The 21,664-nt window shown below is 37.3% G+C and overlaps 1 protein-coding gene across 5 annotated transcripts in view; it reads left to right on the top strand.

Moving 5' to 3' along the window:
* The window catches only part of HDAC9 (histone deacetylase 9), a 489,493-nt gene that overhangs the window by 147,641 nt on the left and 320,188 nt on the right, over positions 1-21,664 (top strand). The window contains exon 1 of one of the 5 annotated variants that reach the window (XM_074900379.1): positions 4,190-4,208. The exons of the other annotated variants lie outside the window; for them this stretch is intronic. The gene's annotated coding sequence lies outside the window, so the exon portion shown is untranslated. Of the gene's footprint in view, positions 1-4,189; positions 4,209-21,664 lie in introns of those variants that run through there. 5 annotated transcript variants of the gene reach the window in all.

Here is a 21,664-nt window from a genome sequence, read left to right on the forward strand (position 1 = left end):
TGGCAGACATCCTGGAGCCCTCTGTTTTGGATGTTATAGGCATCATGCTACACAAGGGCCAACAGAAAATTCCTGAGCATAAAGTGATGGAAAAAAAATTATATATAAGATATCCAGTTAGAAAAAGAAAAAAGAAAAAAAGAAGAGTTTTGCAAATTAGGGAACATTTTGGGGCAATAGATTTTCAGATAAATGGCCCCGATTCAATCAAAACTGCAATGACTCATTATCATATCAGTATAACATTTCTCCCTCCCACTAGGCTGCTTTGGCTTTTCCAAGTGACTAATAAGAGTATCTGACAGTCGTCTTTATTTCCAGTATACTGGAAATGCACTCAAGGATTTCCAAAAACATTTTTAATAAAGGCATAGTATTATTGAAGAGCTCATGTGATCCAGGTGGTATTTGCTAAATGATTTCTTTTTCCCCACTGTTTAAAAAGACCCAATAAAGTATTTGAAATTAATTTCAGTCACTTAAAAGGATTTGACAGGCACTCTGCTGATGAGACTCCGCTAATTAGTGGTGATTTATTTGCCAGGGACTGTTTCTTTTTAATTTGGCAACAGGTAGACATAAAAAAAAAATTATAATAATGATAACACATTTCTCTGCATATACCTGAATGGACGCACATGGGTTTAGATGTGTAATTCTGGAGTGAACTGATTGTAATCTCTGTTTTAGGTTGCCATACTCTTCCTGTTGTATACAATTCCACAGTTATATTTTGCTTTGAGAAGCTCATAAACTTCCTTTGATTGTAATGTGCTTTAAACTGTGCCAGACACAAAGATTCTTGTTTTTCTTTAGCATCATTGGAACTATAAAGTATTAAAATTTACCACTTGCTTTATGCCAGCTGTAATGTTGGGGAAAACTGTGGGTGATTGATTAAATGATAATTGCATGTGAGCATTCCAGGAGCTGAAGCCCAAACTGCTCAAGCAGCAGCAGAAAGAGCAATAGGAAGGCAACATGGGAAATAAATAGGAGCTTAGAGTAGAAGAAATGCTTGAGGAAAAAGAAAGACAGCTGGGCAGCCCACTTCTGTGACCACCCTCAATACCTGAGTATATCAGAGATCTTGCTGCTTCTTAGAGAGGACCACTTGGGGCATGAATTCTGATTTCTGTGATGTGAACAGAAAGCCGTAATAGGCTTTCTGCTAAATGTCCCTTCAAATTCAGTAAGTGACAGATGTGGTGCATCCTCTCAGCCCTATCAAGGAACAGTTTTCGGTTGCAGGCCAGTTTTGTGTTCAGCAGCAGTGTTGCTGCTTGGCAATGCAGTGAAGGGCTGACTAATGGTTCTTCATTCAGCTGTGGTGCTATTTGATGGGGAGGGGCTAGCATGGATGTATAAACCAGGATTTATTTATCCTTTTGTTTATTTAAACACATTATTCATTTTTCTGCTTTAAAATGGTGTTTGCAGTGTGACCTCATGCATGCAAATTCAGCTTATGCAAGTTTTCAGGAGCTTGCAGAACCTTATATATATATATATATTTATATGTATTAGATTGGTCTTTAAATGCATAAATATGCACTAAGATTTCCAAAGGAATTCTGCTCTTCTCAGGGCACAGAGGAATGTACATAGCTGTTGCGCATCTTTGCATGTCCTGGTAATGTCAGTTGCATAAATATCGAGCAATGGACTCATATCTAACAAGCTAAACTTTCCAGAGTGTGTAAGCTGTTCCTGCACAAGTAAATAATTGCAGAGCAAACTTACTAAATGTGCATTTAATTTAACCACTATATGGTATGTGCACAATTGGGAATTACAGGAAGGAGGAATATCCCTGTGAAAGTTTGTTTCAGCAAGATGGGATTTGAAGGATAACTAGTTAGTTGAATCAGTCATGAGTTCATCAGATCAGAACCATACTTGTAGGAAGTTTTGATTCAAAGAGCACATAGTCGTGTGCAACAGAGGCTGGGGAAAAAAAAAATCTTAAATTTACTGCAGTTTTTGTTTTCATAGTAGCTTGTATCTGGATTTGGGACTTCATGTACCCAGAACAATCAGAAAACTTTACCCGTAGGGAAGTTTTTACACAGCTGTAAAAGGTGCTTTTACTGAAGCAGCATCTTCCTGTAACACTGTGATATGACGTTTGGTTAAAGAGGATTTTCAGTTTAAGATTTTGAGTGTGATATTCTAATTAAAACAGGAGCACAGTCTAGTCCACTTCTGCTTCCAGCTTCTTTGCCTGGCATCAGTTGAAAACTTGGACTGGCTCTTGGTGTAAGTGCCCCTCTGCCCACTGTACTATTTCAGACAAGTTGCCCTCATCTCAGTGTTTCAGTTCTTTATTTGTATTACAGAGCTAATATGCTGCTTCTCCCCTTCTTTGGCTTTCACATCTGTTTTATCTCCACCCAACAGAGCCCTGAATTGATCTTTTTCCCCCGTTCTGCTTTCAAAAGAGCCTTGCTTGGTGGTATTCCCATTTCAGGTGGGGCCCCTAACCATTGCCATAATAAATCAATCTGACAATAAATAATCATATTTTAAACCCACAATACCCTATATTTCTAGAGGATTTTACACTGTATCTGTGCACCCTATAGTGAAAAAAAGATCCTGCCTGCAATATTTCAACTGACTCATAAACATTTAATCAAAATTTATGGCAATAACCATAACCCTGATGTTGTCTGAGACTTTTCTGCTGTGAATTCATTCAGTTCAGTTGTATTTCAGTGTACATGTTGCAGAAGTTTTATGTTCTTTAAAAATGGAGGGTTTAAATTCAATATGAAATAGAATATGTTAAACATATTATATTCAGTTTATTTTTTGTTTTGTTTTGTGTTTGTTTTTTTGTTTTTTTTTTTTTACTAGCTGTGCAGTTTCTGTTCCCGGTTTGTCAGTCTTTTCTGTGATTCTGTGTAAGTACTTCAGACGTGTTGCTGGGAGGCTGGGTACTTTGATGTTGTTGACAAAGCTTTCAGCAATGGGCCAGTACCTGATCAGGTACTGTGACTGAGGCCTGAGCGTGTTCAATGAAGCGACACAAGGTGGGCAGGTTTATTGCTGCTGGCCCCTAGCAGGGTGGGACACCACATCTGCCTCAGTGGTCACTGAAGGCATGTGCTGTCAGTGTTGCAAACAACAGCAGCTGCCTGGGGCAGCTCACATGCTCAAGAACCTGCTGGGGGATTTCCAGCAAGGTTTGAATAGGTGGGGCAAGTCAGCAAGTTAAAAATATTTAGGTTTTTGGTTGAACTCTGCATGGAGTGATGTGTCAACCCACCGGCAGGGCTTTCCCCAGAGGAGACCGCCACACTGCACAAGTGAATGCAGGAGCTGAAGTATAGCAGATAGATGAGCTTTGCCTTCCCATGGAGAAGGAAGGCATTTTCTTTCCCTAAGCTGGTTGTCATTCATGTGACTCCTGCTCAACCTCAGGAGAGTGCTGGATCAAGCTGGGTACCTTGTGTAGATTCAGGATTCTTTGTTGGTCCAAAAGATACATGTTTTCAGGACTCTGAAGGTATCCTAGAGACTCCCTGTCCTCTAGCCACCAAAGGTGGTTTTGTTCCTCTTGAGCTCGAACCAGGGAGTAGTGTTTCATCTGCTCCCTGTAGTGGTACTTGGACTTGCAGCATGATGGGGTGGACAATTCTACTGAAGCAATTCTGTGCATGCCAATTTTTAAAAAATTTGCTTCTCTGGTATTAGTTGTTCAGTGTTTATTCCTTTCACAGCACCATCACAATGGCGAGTTGCATTTTTACCAGTGCAAATCATGTTTAGTGCAGCCTTCTAAGGGTTGAGTGGTAAAAATAGTATGACAGCATCATCAAGGCTTATTTGTTATTATCACTAAATACATGAAAGAACAGCCAAACAATTATTTTTTTTTAAATGAATAATGATTTTTTTTTTCCCCCCAGGCTTGATTAACCAATAAATCTAACTGCCTTTTCATTTGTTGTTTAACCCTAGTGACATGCATATGCAATCTGTAGAGTAGATGAATTCTGGTTTCCACTGACATCAGTGAAACTTACACTAATTTAGTGAAAATACTGTATGAGCCATAGCTATTTGCTTTCCTTCTTAGATATTTGCTTTCCTTCTTAGGTCAAATAATGTCATTTCACAAGAACAATGGGGATGGAAGACACCTTAGAGAACTGAAGGAGTGAGGCTTTTAATGAATCGAAATATAAAAATTAAGAAAACTAGTAAGTCGAGCACACATTTTGTATAAAACTTCTTTAAAACAGCCACTTTCGTAAATGGTGGCAAAAATGTATCACGATGCTTAAAAACCTGTATTCCTTCATTGTCAAGATTTGTAGGTCAACCAAACTACTGTTTTAAATTCTGAACTTTTGGGCTTCATTCATGAGGCAACGAGGCTAAAATGATAACACCCTCTGCTTTTCCCCCTCAAGCTTTAAAACACATTGGGAAATTTCAGCCAGATTTAGCAGAAGAGCAGAAGTCTGGAATTCATGACAGAAAGTCTGCAGTGCTGGCAGTGACTGTGTAATAGCTTGGCATGCTAATTGCTTATTGAAAGCATTAGCATTTGTAAGGCTATTAAGTGTTAATTTTGCTATATGATTTCAATTTGTGTTCATTTTTCAAACAGAAATTCATTTTCCCTGCACTTTGTTAAAGTACTTAGGTACACACAGGCCAATATTGTTTGGTACAATTAGAATAGAAACTAACCTTGAAAAGAAAAAAAAAAAAAAGTATATTTTCTTGTGAGTGGGGACCTGTGTTCGTGTTTGCTCACAGTATTGGAATATGTATATTTTAAAAGCTAAAGAAATATCCTGAGGAGTCATATGTATGAAGAAAGTATTAATTATCTCAATTTGTTTTCTCGAATCTTTGGTAGAGAATCATCCTGCCCTCTGTTGACTCTGAAGTACATTGCAAACTCAGAAATTCACATGAGTTAACAACCTGAATTAATCTTGCTTGCCTATGTAAGTTCCCTCCTGCTACTTTCTGCTGCCAAAAGCAGTGTGCAGATGTTCTTTCAAGCTAATCATTAAAAAGAAAATAATATGCTTCATTTCTTCTGACCCAGGCGTTAGTCAATTTGAATAGCAAATCACTATTGTATGCCTAGTTCATAACTCAGATTTTAAGTGTTCCTCATTCTCATGCATAATACTTCTTTTTTTTTCTTGAAGAGCATTGCTTAGGTGTTTTTTCTGATGTAGTGCAGTACCTAAGTCTGAGTTAATGTGTTAATTTTAATGTCGTTACGAATAAAAACTATGAAACAGGTTTTGAAATATTATTCTCAGATTTTAAGAATTTGCTTTTTTTATTTTAAAAAAGTATTTTTTTTAACACAATAGACATTCCATACAACGTTTGTGTCATAAGTATATCCAAATACATCTAAACACACAGTCCCAGTCACTGATTTGCATAGTTGCAGCCAAAACATTTCCAAATTCGGTACTGATATTGCTAAGCATATCATTTTCTCTTACAAAAATATTTTGTGGCTGTCAACTGACATACTCTTTTTGCTGCACAGTTTCCTTGTGGAAGCTTCCATCTATCCTATTCTTAATTCTATGATGATTTTTCTCAACTGTTGCTGATAACCAGACAGTAATGAAAGATTTAATAACCAATATATAGTAACATACAATAGTACTTTTCGTTAATATACCTTAAACTAGATTATGCATGTAAATTTGTAATACCAGTGATGAACTACAAGATAACTAGACTGATGCAAACAATATACAGTATGAGGAAGTACTTACACTTTATTTTTACTTCTTACACGTGTTTCTCTACAGCTCAGATTATCCCTTGACTAGTGGAAGACAATCTGTTAATTGAAACCTAGACTACTTTTTTTTTTTCTCAAGGCCCAATTTAGACTAGATTTCAAAAGCTAAATAAACAACAGTCTGCCTGCCCATTAAAAAGGAGTGTGTCACGTTTCTGTGTAATTAAGTCTTTTAAATAATCTCCACTTAACCATTCATGAAGGGCCATGTGATCTCTAAGGATTTACATTGCTGTTGCCTTTTGGCCCGGTATGATGGCAATATGCTTGGGTGTTCCAGGGTGGAAAGGTTTTGCTCACTGAAATACAGCTGCAGGTAAATCACCAGCATGTACTGTATGCCACTGGCACTATGTGCAATATGTACATTTTATAATAGTGATGGAAAGGTTTTGTCTATGCTAACACTTCAGTTAATATGAAACTTGTAACAGATGCGCTGACTAGTTAAATATGGGTTTGAAGTGGAGTAAACTGTACCTTTACAATTTGCCTGTATTACAAAGTTAACTTTTGTAAAGGCATTGCAAACATTGGTGTAGAGAAGATGTACATGACCCCTGTGCCTTACAGCTTTGCACTGCTCTGTTCTCTGAACCCCAGGGATGGGCAGGACTCTCCTGCCATTGTGCTTTTGCTGCCTGTTGTGGCCGCTCTGGGACATCTGGATCAAAACTGACACTAAAGGTTTACAGGTAGAAAAACCTGTACATGGTGGGTTTCTGAGCATGCTGGGACTTCTTAGGAAAACAGCCCGGATCAGGGAATGTTAACAGGCCTCACATTGCACAATGAGAAACCCAGAGACAGAAGTAGCAAGACATTTGAAGGAGGGGACCTGTGTGGTGGAGGCATCACAGTGATCTCCTGGACAGGGACACTGGCACTGTGACTGGAAGCTGTAGGATTGCAGCTTGGGGCTGGCTAGATGCAGAGACTGGGACAGGAAAGAAATCCACTGCAACACTTCACTGCAGGTGAAGCTTAGAGTAGCTCTACTTAGATACCTGAGAGCGCTGTGGTGTGCTAACCACTGCTAAAAGGACGAAGGTAACATCATGGGTAATGTCCCAGATCAGCAACTGCGAGTGGCTCTTCTTTACTTTCAGTCTTCTAGCACTGCACTTCTGCTTTGGTGGATCACTAACCTGCTGCACATCTTACCAGACTGCAAAACTCAAAATTGAGCACGTGAATCAGAGGAAAACGTGTAAGGACATGCCAGGAGCTTTGAAATAAATGTCTTTATATCTGCATTGCTATTCCATGCAAAGAATAAGGTGTGATCAAAGAGGAGAGAGTAAAACATGTAACAGAGCAATGACTGCTGTGAGCAAATGTGTCATAAATTCTGTAGAATAAAACAGCACAGAGAGGTGTGGTTAGAGATTCAGTTACAGCACCCATGCTCAAGGGTATTAAAATGAAAGTTGTGCTGTCGAGATTAATCTGGTGTTTCCTGCCTTTTCAATCAGAGCTTTTAAAGTTTGAATTGCCGTGTATGTGTGGTCAAATACTGGTGCTCAGGCATGTGTCGTTCTATCACTATATCTGTATTGAAACACTGTAAATCATTAGCATTTTATGTGCTAAAACCAAAGAATATTCACAGACTCAAAATCTCCAGAGAAAATTGCAGATTTTTTACATGAAATTTTTACCCTTGCTATGGTTTAAATATATCAGAAGATGAGTGTGGCTCAAGATGTTGTTGAGCTGAAAATAGTTGGCGGCTGGGAAAACAGTATGTTTGTTCTGTTTTTATTCTTTCCTAGGTACCTGTGCATGAATCACTGGATCAGGTACAGAGCTAAATGAACCACCTGTACTCTGACCCAGAACATCCATTCCTATGTCACCACAACTTCATAGTCCAAAGTAAATAAAAGCAAATTCACGGATATATTTCTGAAGTTTTAATGCCAGCACTACTGATACCTTAAAAAAAAAGCCCCGATAAAATAATTATTTATACTTGTAAAAGTTAAGTGAAGCATCTTGAATTTATTTTTCAGGAATCAAATGTGAAAATTATGTTTTAATTTAATTGTACTTCCGAAAAATATACCCCTAAAAGGAGGAAGATTTAAGAAAGCATTCAAATACTCATGAAAGGGTCTGGAAAGAGCAGTCTTTGAAGTGTTGCAATGCTTAGGCTGCCCTTTTGGTATTGCTGTCTCTGCTTTGCCATGGGAGAATAATGGACTCAAGCAGGCAGATGGTCATTGAAGAGATTATTTTTGATTTTTGGCGTCAGTACTTCAGATCCAGACTCAAATCTTTGCAGGTGTGGAATTTCTTTGAAAGTTTGGCACTTTACTAATTTAAAAATAGCTAAACTGAGGGCTTGTTTCTCTTTTTTTCCTTAAATATTCATTGAAAAAATTGCTGCTGAACCGAGTCTTTACATGCTGTATTTCAGCCCCAAGCAGATTTTTACGGCTGAGTAATAAACCCCTGGAAATGGGGTTTTATAATGGAATATGCAACTTAACCTTAAGTAGAACAGCACCTTACAATAACACATATTTGGAACCTACAAAATCCCTTGGTCCCAAGGGTGGTATTATAGTGAAAAGGACTGCAATAGCAGTTTAATTTATCATAAATACATAACATATTTTATGATGATTTGATTGTGTTGAAAAATTTCACCTTATAGATTTTAATAAAGCAACCCACTGGTAAACTTATTGCAGTTGGCTTTATTTTCCTTTGACTAGAGGTCTCGTCAGAGTGAAGCATAAATGACTTAGTTTTGGAAGCTGGCTAATAAAAAATAGATTTCCTTTCCCTTTGACTTGTTTATGAAGCTGAAAAATGACTAGCCACCTCACTGGTGTGTGGCAGAGCTAATTTCTACAGTTCTTCAACTGGCAGTGAGTAATATTAACATTATGGTTAAGCTAAATAATCCATTTTCCTTCATGAACATGAAATGCAATAAATGATGTGTATAAGAAACCCAGGAAAATTTCCATCTTCTGCAAAGCAGAAGGAACACATAAATGTCACCTGTGCTACCTTTTGGGCAGATTGGTCACCGGGAGAGCTGCAGACCAGGGATAGGTCGGTCTTATTTTCTTAGTTTGCAGTGGTATGGTAAGAGCTGTTTCTTGGCCATACTCTGCCTTAATTGAAGTGTCATCAAGAACTGCCACAAATCAAAGCAGAATTCATGTAAACAGTTTCCTTGCCCAGTAACTAATCTAACACTTGTGATACCTTACTAAGGAAATAAGGATGATTGAATTTTCAGCTTTGTTAATCTTCCCATCCTGTATAATTTATAAATTAAAAATTGAGAAGTAGAAGTTAGGTTTTTATTTACTGTACATCATTTTGTTTCACAATTATGTTTGTCTTATCTAAGTTATAATAATTTAGAGGAAAAAAAGTTATTTTAAGCAATTTTTTTGTTTGGGAACCACTACGATTGTTTCAGTTAAACTGGGAAGGATATGTTGTACACTGACACTGTATACTGATGATAATAATAAATGCTTTGTATTGTAAAGTTATGGTGCTTTTAGATGGAACTTAATACTATATGCCAAGCCCTTAAAACTTGGAACAAGTTATCTAAAATGGCTTGAATAAACACAATAGTTCTGAATTAAAACTCCTACTGAACTTCTAGAGAACCAGAAATAAATAGTGTTGCTTGTTCCTTTTCAGCCATTCTTCTGAGACCCCTTTCCTGAGAAGCCAGGAATCTCTCCAAGAGATTCTTAAAATGCCATTCCTACAAAATCTGAATGCAAACTGATTTTTATTGTTTTTCCTGGAATGTGAATTGGACTGATGACTAATAATGGAGTATGTGGTTGATGTTGTAGTGTAGATCTAGAACCTTGTGAATGATAAATTAGATATTACCAGAATGTCACATCTTTACATTTTTGTTGTGAAATATTGTTTAGTCTGCACTTGTAAATTATTTTGATTCCTTTTACTCTATAATAATGAAATGAACATTATAGTAGATACAAATAACATGAAGTCAGAATGTTTCCAATTAGGTTTTATAGCCTATGTCTGAAAACATTTGGCCTATGGGTTTTCATAGTGGTTTTCTGGTTTGTTTTGGTTTGGATTTTTTTTTTTTTTTCAGTATGGTAATCACTTCCTTTGTCCCTCGATTCCTACAAATATTGATTTTATTGCAATTCTCACGAACAGAGACACAAATAATTTATTAAGAAAACTGAGTGTCTAGGCAGAAGCTAGATATGCTGGAAGATGCTTTGAGTGGGCCATAAAGCCCACATCTGTTTCTTCAGTCAGTTTGTGATCAGATAAGGAAGCACAAATGAGTTGCTGGGCAATATTTCAGTTAATATTTTCAGTGGTAATGGATAGTGGTCTCCTGAAAAGCGATCTTTTAGAAGACAGTGCATAGTAAACCTGCAGACCTAAATGGTAACTTGGCCTGACAAAAATCACAACAGTTTGAAAAATGCTAATAATGATTCTTTGAAATTGCTTGATAGTTCATCATTGCATAATGCTTATGAAGTTTTAGTTTGCATTACAGTTTGTAAAGGCAGAAAGATGAGAAAAGGGATAGAAAGAGAAAGAACAAAACAAGTTGAGATTCCTGTACAGTAGAATCAGTTCAAAGCTATGAAAAGCTGTGAAAACTGCTTACCCTTGTCCTGATATTGCACTTTGTGGTACATAAATTTGTTCTTTGTTTGTCATAAAAAATGTGGTATTTTTTGATCAATAATGTTTATATAAAATAAAAACTATTCTCTCTGATATCAGTGCACCTTCTCTTAACTGAGTGGACTGGAGCATTAGAAATTACCTGAACCTGTATTCAGGCTGTTTCCAGGACTTGTCTAGGGCTATTAATTAGCTCCTGTAAATTGTGTACACTCATTTTGCATAGTATCAGCATTTTTTGACACCCCTGGCTCAAATAATTTTTGACCTGAAGGCAAAGTGTAACTGCAGTAGTCGAACTGCGCTGTGCCTTGAATGTCCCCTGTGAATGCAGCCATGTGCTCAATCGTAACCCTGTAGTGCCAGGGATTAGGTTATTCTGCAGCACCTGTATCCCTGTGGCAGAAAGACATCATGTAAGACCCCAGCTCTTTTCCATCTATCATTCAGTTTCATCCCATTGCCTGTAGGCTCTCTTTTTTTTTTTCCAAGTCCTTCCACTTATACCCTAAACAATTTATCACTTCTTTTCTGTCTCTTAGCTCCCTTTTTCTCATTTGCTCTCATAGTCTTCAGACTGGATATCTCCAAATAATTTGTTTGCTTTAATTCCATGAAGCTCCAGGCTTGCAGTTCCAGCCACATCCCACTAACTTTGACTTTCTCCTTCTATTTTCTACCACTTTTTCATGGTATCTGCTATCCAGTAGCGAAAACGTATTCTCACTTTGCTCAACAGCTTGCTTTAACACCTTGTCACACTTTGAGATGGACATCTTTATGCTTTCTCATATTTAAGAGATCTCATATTCACCTGCAAAACTGTGTGGTGCCTGCAAAAACTCAGCACTGGTTAGTTTGATGGATATGAGTTGGTGCCTGTTACAGTTGGTGATCCATATTGTCTATTATTTCTTTCTTGACAATATACATTAGACTTTCTTGCTATATAATTAAATCTTAGCTCTCAGAGGTGGATATGTTTTTATTGTGGTGGGTTTTTTTGTTCAAGCCTTAATAGGAGTATTGGTCAGTGCTTAAGATCCATGATTATCATGGTAATGCCAAGAAAATTTATACTTTGGTGTGTACCTCCCAGTCCAGATCTACATAAATGTAACTATTATGCACTTCAATTTTTGTATTCCTGAAAATGATTTGAAAGCTGATACATTCTTGCCTAGTTTTTAAAGAACTACTGAAAAGGAAGATAATGTTATTTGACCTAATTATTTCTTTGATGCATTATCGTGAAATAAATTGGAAACTATCACGCTGTCCTTCATACATTAACCTGTATTGAATAGCTGAACTCTGCCCTTACTTTCTATGGCCTCTTTGAGCGGAAATACTAGAATGAAAGCCTTTTCTTTTTTTTTTCTTTTTTTTTTTTTTTTTCCTTTTCCCTCTTCCCTTAACAAATAAGTGCTTTTGTCCAGAGTTGGCTTTAGCAGGTCTACTGTCATGTATAAAAATTGATTAATTTTTTTCATCCATAATACATTTATATTTTTCTCCTACTATTCAACTTGTAATAGATCAGATCAAAATTCTGGCTAGCAATTTGGTGGAAATATTTTTCTGAAAAGCTCTTGGAAGCAATCAAAATATTGTACAAGGCTGGAACTTTACCTAGTTGTTAATTGGCAGGTTAAACTTTTATAGGTTTCTGGTACCCTGGCGATACATGACTATTAAAAATTGCAGGTGGTTCAGGGGAAAGGGGGAGGTGAGTTCCTGTGCTAGTAATATATCATAAAACTATATATTTCATGTGCCTGTTGTGAAAGTGGAGACTTTAATACTTTTTCACAATATAAGCTGATTAAAGAATCTTTATGGATCTCATTAACTGAAGTTTTTCTCTGTGAATGCTGAAAAATGTAATGCTTATGGATAAGAACCACAAAAAAAAAAATTAGCCTCTGTGGTGCCTCCTTTGGTTTAACAAAAGCAGTGTGGTATCAAATGTGCTTATTTGCTGTGAGCTTGTTTGTCCTTTTGCACAAAATTCTGTCGACGATTTGGCCATTTTCCTTAATTCTGGCATGATCGGGCATAGGAAGTGAAAGGATACGATTGTTGCATGCTCCAACTACAATAAAATACTACAATGTGTTTCACAGTCACAAAATCATGGAATTGTTGAGTTTGGAAAGAACCTCTGGAGATCATATACTCTCACCTCCTTGCTCAAAGCAGGGTTAGCTACTGCAGGTTGGTCTGGGCCAAGTCCGATCAGGTTTTGAGTATGTCCAGAGATGGGGACTTCACAACCTCTGTGGGCACCATGTTCCAGTGTTTGACCACCCTCACAGTGAAAAAAGTCTTTTCTTATGTTTAAAGAACTTCCTGTATGTCAGTTTGTGCCCATTGCCTCTTGTCCTTTCACTGGATACTAAGAAGAGTCTGTCTCCATCTTCTTTACAACACCATCCCCAGTCAGACATTTGTACACATTGATAAGATTAGCCTGAGACATCTCCAGGTTGAACAGTCCCAGCTCTCTCATCATCTCATATGAGAGGCTCCTGTCCCTTCACTGTCTTTTGTAGACCTTTGCTGGACTTACTCCAATATGTCCATGTCTCTCCTGTGCTGAGGATCTTTATCCCCAGAACTGGACCCAGTCTTCCAGATGTGCCCCACCAGCATGAAGCAGAATGAGAGGATTGCCTCTATCAACATTGTCCAGCTCCCTCAGCACTCCTGGGTACATCCCATCAGGTCTTACGGTTATCATTAACCTTTCCCTAACCTGATCCTCCTCTATGGATGGTTAGTCTTCAGTGCTCCAGACTTTCCCACTGGTCTCTGTGGCCTGGGATTCTTGCAGACAGATCCTAGCAGTGAAGACAGAGGTGAAGAAGGCATTGAGTACCTTGGCCTTTTCTATGTCTTTTGGTATCAGTCCCCTGACCCATTCAGCTGTGTGCCCACATCTTCCCAAATCTTCCTTTTGTGGCTGATATCTCAGTAGGTGGTCTTGTGCCTTTCATGTGCCATGTCAGATTCACCTCCAGATGGGCTTTGGCTTTCTTAACCCCATCTGCGCATGCTTGGGTAGTGTCTCTGTATTCCTACAGTCTCCTGTCTCTGCTTCCACCTCCGTTATGCTTCCTTTTTACGTCTGAGTTTTGTCAGGAGCTCCCTGTTCATCCATGTAGGCCACCTCCTGCCTTTGCTTGGCCTCCTGCCCATCAGCTGGACTGTTTCTGAGCGTGGAGGCCTTGAGAGTTGAAAATCAAACAGCTCTCTTGGACCCCTTTTCTCTTCAAGACCGTGTCCCATGGGATTCTTCCAGGCAACCCCCTGAACAGACCAGAGTCTCTTCTCCTGAAGTCCAAGGTTGTGATTCTGCTTATTTGCCTTGTTCAGTCCTCTCAGGATCCTGAACTCCACAATGTCATGGTCACTGCAGCCAAGGCTGCCCATGGCCTTCACTCTCCTGACCAGTTCCTTCTTGTAAGTATGAGGTCCAACAGAACACCTGCTTTTTTCCATTCCTCAATTGCCTGTGTCAGGAAGTGACCACTGATGCTCTCCAGAAACCTCCCGAATTTTTTGTGTTCTGCTGTGTTGTTCTTCCAGCAGATAACAAGTGGTTGAAGTCCTCCCCATTAAGGATCAGAGCATGTGAATTTGACGCTTCTTCAGCTGTCCAAAGAAGGCCTTATCTACTTCTTCAACTAATGCTTTTTGAACCTGTTTTGTTCTGCTTGAAAAGGACAGAGCCTTAATGCTTCATTCAACTTGATCTGTCATTCAGATTTTACAGTGTTAAGTGAAGAATAAAAATATTGAATAGTATTTGGAATGATCTTACTGGATCCTCTTCCAAATAGAATGTTGTTTCTTAATACTGTCTGGTAACGATGGTTTCCCATTAATAGTTTCATGACTGTTGCATGGTGTTTAATTCGTTTAGTATGTACTTTATTAGTAACAAAATAATGACATTCAATCAGGTCTATTGATTTTAATTAAGATAGAACAAAGATAGGCATTCAAGTAGTTAAAAAAAATGTGAGGATTTTTCCACTGATGATTCCATCTTATGTAGTATGTGAGTAGTAGGTTTCATTCTCATCTAAGTAAATATCCTTAGAAAAATTTTGTGTATTGTGTATCATAGATACTCAGTGAGAAATATCCTACACATTTCTTTGAGAGACTTGATTTTATTATTTTCTAATAATCATTTTGTTCCTGGTACGAAAACCAGCAGAATGACATGTGGAATCTTGTTTAGAATAGTCCACGAAGGCCAGAATGGTCTTTCTAATATTAGTTAGACTTCAGAGGAAATGTAGGTGGTTACTAGCAAAGGCCAAAGAGATTTATGGTTGTTGGATTTTTAGCACGTTCTTGTTCTGTTGTCTTAGTCCTGGGGCTGCACAGCCTCTTTTGCAGAACACAGGATGTTTCTGCTTGTGAAGAAAGTGTACTAGGATGTGAAACACAACACAGAGCTTTGAAACTCAAAGCAATCTAGCCTGGTCAGGGCTATGCTGAGTCCTGCTCATCTAACTTTATATATTTCTCAAACCCAGGGCAGGACCTCCCTAAACTTTTTCACTGAAATGCTTTGATCTTCTTGGCACCTCTTCAGGGCTTTTTGGGTGCAGAAGTACCCCAGGTTCTCTAGAATGGCTGAATGAAAAGCATTCTAGAGAAGTGTGTTTGGCTTTGTCTCATTTTACAGAGAAGATGTCTTCAAAATCGGGAGAAGTGTTTCATACATATGTGTATAGATATGCATACTTACTCATCAGAACAGCCCTTTTTAAAAAAAATTTGTGAGATTTGTACATGTATTTCTTTCTTCCCTCCCTAATGACATTGAAATAAGCATCCAAAATCCTAGCATGAAAACTTGAAATTCTGGTTGTTTTTTGTACACATCACTCTGTCATAATTTCTATGAATAAATTCACTTTTCTGATCACCCTAGAATAGTGTCAGTGGAAGTTTCTTACTGGGAAGACTTTTCACATCACTGGGCAGCTATGAAATTCAGTTCGTTCTTTCTTGTCTGTACTGAAATTGTAATTATGAATATTGGAAACAACTAGGCAGGAACCTGGAATGTGAAGCATGGCAATTCAAGAATGAAATAAAAATATTTTGATAGAAATATCAGGATATTTTTGTTATTGGAAAGATCAGATTTTTCTCTCCTTTTCAAACTTTTTATTATTGCAAATACAACAAGGATTTAAACTGTATGTCTTCAAATACCCTTCAAAAACAAAAAAGATAGATCATTTACATTTAACAAATAGCTTTATTTATAAAGCATAGTTTTATCTCTCATACAATTAAAATGCAAGATTAGTACTTTGCATTCATCATTTTAATGTTACTTAGTAATTTAAAATTCAATGGCCACAAGCCAAAAAGCAAAAGATTCTTGAAACATATCTGTGAGCTGTCACTGTGCTGGAAGAAAAAATGAGTTCTCATGCACTAGTACAAAGAATTTATAGAAAACTTAGCTACGTATTATTTCTTGCTCTGTGATCTTCATAGAACTTCAGAAAAGCAAGTGCAAGGAACACAAAAAAATACAAAGATTTAAGGTAGAAAAGCAACATCTCAGTACAGAATAATGTGCTTCTGAATGACTCTAAAGATATAAAAATATACAGAATTATCACCTGGAAACAAAGAGGTTAGTTGCAAGGATGGCCCCCAAGGTACGTGTTTCTTCATGCAAATAGAAATTTGAGTATATTGTTTTTCATTCAATAAGAAATTTTATACTTTTCATGGCATAGAAATAAGAACAACTCCCAATATTACATGAATGGGTTCCAGAGTTTCAAAGTGTGCCACCAACGAAGCACTGGCTTTCAGACACAGAAGGAATAAAATGGCTATTCAAAACCTGCATGCTCCTCAGCTATATTTAATACTAGAAAATAGAGTACAACTTTTACATTTATTCCATAGGGCCTCATTCCAGAAAACACTTCCATGAATAGAACTCAAAGGCACTGCTTATATGCATGAAGGTGCTTATGGGTGAGAGTGTTTCCAAGAAGAACTGTATTTGCTATTCTGTATTTGAAAAGTTGCAAAAGTTTAATTTATTCAGTTTTAAATTGCTGTTATAAAAGCTGTGCAAATGTACCTAAAGCCTGCTTAGCTTAATTAAATAATTATCAATGCAATTTTGTTATAAAAGAACTTTTAAATGAGCTTAAATTAATATTTTATTTAAACAATTTAAGTAATTATTAAACAAGTATTAAGTGAGAATGTGTTATCTTTGTTATTTGCATGAGTTTCACTAGATTTAATTTAAAAGACTTTTTTTTTTTTTTCTCTTTTATAACTAGTTATATCTTATAAAATCCAAGATCTACTAAAGGAAACATGTATTCCATGTACACTCACTTTGCCTTAATATATATTGAAATTATACAGCCTGTAAAAGAAATGCTGAGAAAATCAGATATGACTGGTGTTGAAATGGCAGTTAAAGATCTAGGATTCTTATAAATGCTATTATTTGAGCAGTAAAATTTGCTCCTTGAATGATAAATGGCTGCATAGAATATGAAGAATGAATGCATCTTGTTCTTTCAATAATAGCTTTCAGCTTGTTGTTCTTCAGGTTCCCTTCAGCAGCAGTATTATAATTTTAATAGTATGTAAAATCAGTCCTTCATTACAAGAAAGCTCTTAGGCGAGTGCAATGACATCTGCACATTACCAGCAATGAACACCAAGTAAATTTGTAATGAAGAACTTCATGTGCTACCACACATCAGTGATCCTGGCTTGTTTCTCTGCTTTGTTTTGCTGTTTAAATTTTCAGCATTGAATCCTTAACGCTCTTGTTTCCTCATACCCATACAGAAATGACTGTTGTTGTTTCAGATCTCAATACTGTGAATTTAAACAGGCTGTGAACTAAGTTCCTAGCTCCTTAGTCAGGTTATTCCATCTTGCTCATTATGAACAATGCCATTTCTACGTGTTGGACTGTAATACTGGGAGACTAGGGAAAAAATAATGAGAGTCATCAGGGTTTTCTATCTCCTCTGTTTTGTCCTGAAATATGTGAGAGTTGTGTGTACAACAGGGTGTGTGTCTCACTTGTACATCTGCTGATTCATCCAAGGAATATGCAAAATTTTTGCTGAGACCTTATCTCCATGCTGCCTGCTATACCATCCTCTGCTTAAGTGTTAAGTGCCTGCTGCTTAAGTGTTGAAAACGGAGGGTAGTGAATCTCCTGTTCTTTGAGAAAAGCTAGAATAAGTAGACACGTAGGACAGCTGACATGCAGCTCATGTCACTGGGGTAGGGTCAGAGTGAGTTGAACATGCATTCATCATGTGTAACGTTTTTAACATTGGTCAGTTTTGGTTTTAATGTGGTTAGAAAGCAGAATATGCCTGGCCAGTGAGAACTTTGTCTCTTGAGTCAGAAGAATGAGTTAAAAAAAGAGGTATTAAGATACACGGAGCACAAAACATCTCACATTACTTTAACCATCTAAAAATTAGGCATGTGCTCCAGGACAGTCCACTATGTTTTCCTTCACTACTGAGTTGAAATTGGTGGTCTGGATCACACTCTGAGGGTGCCCACCTCAGCTGCCTTTCTGCTAATTTGCGGAGGCATGCAGTCAGGTTTATGGCCACCCTTTTAAAATATAAAGGGTATGTGTAATTCTCTGGTAATATGTCCTATGATATGTTTTCACCCCCTTAGTTTTATGACAGTATCTGGTTCTTTGTTACCAGCACAAGAGATTACTCAGATACCAACTCTGAGAGATCAGTGTTTTAATTCTAAGCAATTCATTAATATACACTGGCACTTCTGTGAAGAAAATAAATTCCACACATTCACTGTAGCAGTACTAGGTCCTTATATATGTCCTCATGTTTTGAGATCTTCCTCTAAAGTTTTTCTGACAGATTGGACTGTGGTCTGCCGAGAAAATGCAAAGGATCTCTGCATCATAGGTATGTTTGTTAGGGAGTACTTTGAACAGAAGAACATGTTGCAAGGACATGGCTGTGACAGAGATCACAGTCCTGAGTCTCGGGAGTCTCAAGATTTTTCATGATAAACTCATGTCTAACATTCCTGTTTATATCTTTAGAAAACCACCCTTCAATTGCTGCCTGTATTTTGGTACCTCTAGGCAGTTACGTATTATATTAAATGTTAGAACAAGTGTTGGATAAAGCCACTGACATTCTGACAATCTTGGAAGAGGAGAGCTCTCATAAAATTTAATATCCTCACCTCAGAACAGGAAAAATAATCTTGCAGGTTTCAGTAGATGGATGGATGTATACCCTATTTTATTTTTCTACATCAAGCTCAACAGTCCTAACTGTCATTAATCATTTCAGAATCTCTGCATTGCTATTTTTAGGAGCATGAAGAATTTCAGTATTATAACGTGATCTCTGCTAGAAAGAGGTCAAATAAATGGTCTGCATTGGAGATTTGCTGCTAGAAATACGTTGGTATAAAGTAAAAAGTAACTTTATAGTGTGGGACTACTGGGTGGGTGTACAGTAATTTACTAAATTACAACAGATTTAAGCTGCTGGAACATTTTTATTAATACTCCTATTTGTTTTTACAATCCATTCACCTCAGAACTCAGCAGTTTATTCAAAACAGGTATCTTGGATTTAATTTCTAAAAATATTTTGATATTTTTATGAACATTTAAAACCCAGAGGCTCTGTGTGCTAAAAGCAAAACACAGACATTTTATGGCTTTCTTGCTTTTTGTCACCTATTATAAGATTGTGAGTATTGTGCTAGATCACTGAATGGAGGCAGCTATGACTAGGAGCTGAGAGACCAAGTGCTTCTTCATCTGTGGGAAGTTCTCTTTGCAGGACCACATACAAGATGTGAGGAACTCAACTGATGTCCCTCATTTGCATGCAGATATGTACGTTTCTTAAGAAATGAATATCAGCCAGAGACAAATTTAGAGTTCTTGCATTTGTGAACTTATTGAAGAGTGTCATGAATGTAAAACACATTAGATATAATATGGTGAGACTAAGAATGTTCTGATGGTGTGTTAAAGGCCAAGATTAATTTGTTAAAAATGTCACGGGAACTTAAGTTCGAGGATAGAGGCATCTTTGCAATGCAGAGGTTTACTGTAGAAAACCTGTTTTTAACCCAAGTATTATAAGTTTACTACATCTCCAAGTACTTTTTGTGCAGTTTAATAGCAAATACAAAATACAAATAGCTTTTGGGTTTTTGATCAGCACAACTGGTCCTTCTTTCTGTCCTCTTTAATCTAAGGTTTTTTCTTCAGTACCATTCCTGCTACTTTGTCATGTTGCCGTAAGAGGCAGTAGAGTCTTCTAGACTTCAGTGGAGCTGGGTTCAGATTTGTGCCTACGTGAGTTGAATACACAACAAAATTAAGAAAAAAAAAAAATCTGTGCATATTGTTATTATTTTTATCAACTTTACTATATGGATTTTAGTTAAGCATACAGGTGCACTTGTTTTCTTTATTAAGTAAATCAAAGGCATTTTCTCCTTGAACACAGTCCTTGGAGAATTTGTGTCCTTTTGCTAATGTAATGAAAAACAGAACAATACTGCAAAGGTGGCAGATATACCTGCACATGGATATAGACAGGTCTTTAACATATCTTGTGTGTTGGAAGAGCATTTTCTTGACCAGTGTATATTCATAATGACAGTGTAAAATATAAGTAAACTAAATGCAGCAGTGCATACTTGGGCTGTGATGCTGTTAGGTGTTTTAAGTGAATATGGCTTGGGATTGTGCACAAATTCGGGGGCTGATCTAGGAACTGTATTTCTGGAAGATGATATTTTCTCTTCTGAGACCTCATTAAAGCAGTGTCTGGTCATAGCATTATGGCTGCAGTTCTTCTGGACGTGCTTTTAGCTGTGCTGTAAAACAGAAACGAGGTGATAAATGTTTGGGACAATTAAATGATCTCAGGAGTTGAAATCCTGACATAATAAAGTCAATAGCAGAACTCCTGTTAGTTGTAATGGGGCCAGGGGTCTGAATCATCATCTCAGGGCTTTGATCAAGAGTCATGCCATTTAACCCTGTTTCATAGTAGGTAGAGCTACCAAAAAAGAAGGTGATTCCTTGTCATTAATTGTTTGGAGCACTGTTCAAATGCTCATAGCTTGGAAAAGTAACATATGGAGGTGTTTCAAGGATTGCATTCAAGTCTTTATATATGTCCTCATGTTTTGAGATCTTCCACTAAGATGACAGAAAGCTGTTCATTGTTCCCCATATTGTTAGCAGCCTATAACTGCTTTGATATGTATGTATTAACGTGCAGAAAGATTATTTTAGACTTCAGTGGATGTGGTGGTTGTCTGTCCGTCCCGTCCCGTCCGTCGTCTGTGTGTGTGTGTGTGTCCCCCCCCCCCCCCAATCCCCCAATCTCATGTGATACTGTTTTCGAGCTCAGATATTTAGATATTTTAAATGGAATAATAAGAGTGCATCACCAAACCCTACCGAAATGGCAAATCATACGCTGCTAGAAGGATTAAGATGCTGGGAATTTTAGTTCTAAAAACAATTTAAAAAAATTTTGCTATTCCCTTTGTTTACCACTCTCGTCTTTATTTCAAGCGTGTACTTTATGAATCTACAAATTATTGCCTTTATTGAAAAGTTTGTGTGTTATTCAAGATGACTTGTAAACTCAACTCAATCTTTCCTAGCAAGGGAAACAGGAAATACCAGAGAACACTAGACTCAATAAACCTATAAAATTTGAGAATGCAGCCCATTATTTCTAGAGACTTTTCACATAACACTTTGGGAAGCAATGACTAATTAGTTTTTGGCTTTAACAATAACAGTTCGAGGGTTTTTTTTGTTTTGCTTTTATAGCTTTCATATTAGGCAGAGGAGGGAAAGTGACTCTGAATGATGAAATATTGGCAGTGTATACACTTGCTTCTCAGTAGGAGCTCAGCTCTTTGATCCCTAGTACAATTACATTCATTGCCCAAGTTTTATTGCCATGCCAGAGAGTTAACAAGCAGCCGCTACACTCACGACAGCATCCTAATAGATTTTTGTTCAATAGGTAATTGAATATTTAAAATTAATGTCTTAGATTCTCTGGATTCTTGGTAATAATTAAATGTTCACGGCATTTTTTCTTGACTACTTCACAG

This window comes from Athene noctua, chromosome 2 (genome assembly GCF_965140245.1).
Source record: "Athene noctua chromosome 2, bAthNoc1.hap1.1, whole genome shotgun sequence".
Taxonomy (NCBI): domain Eukaryota; kingdom Metazoa; phylum Chordata; class Aves; order Strigiformes; family Strigidae; genus Athene; species Athene noctua.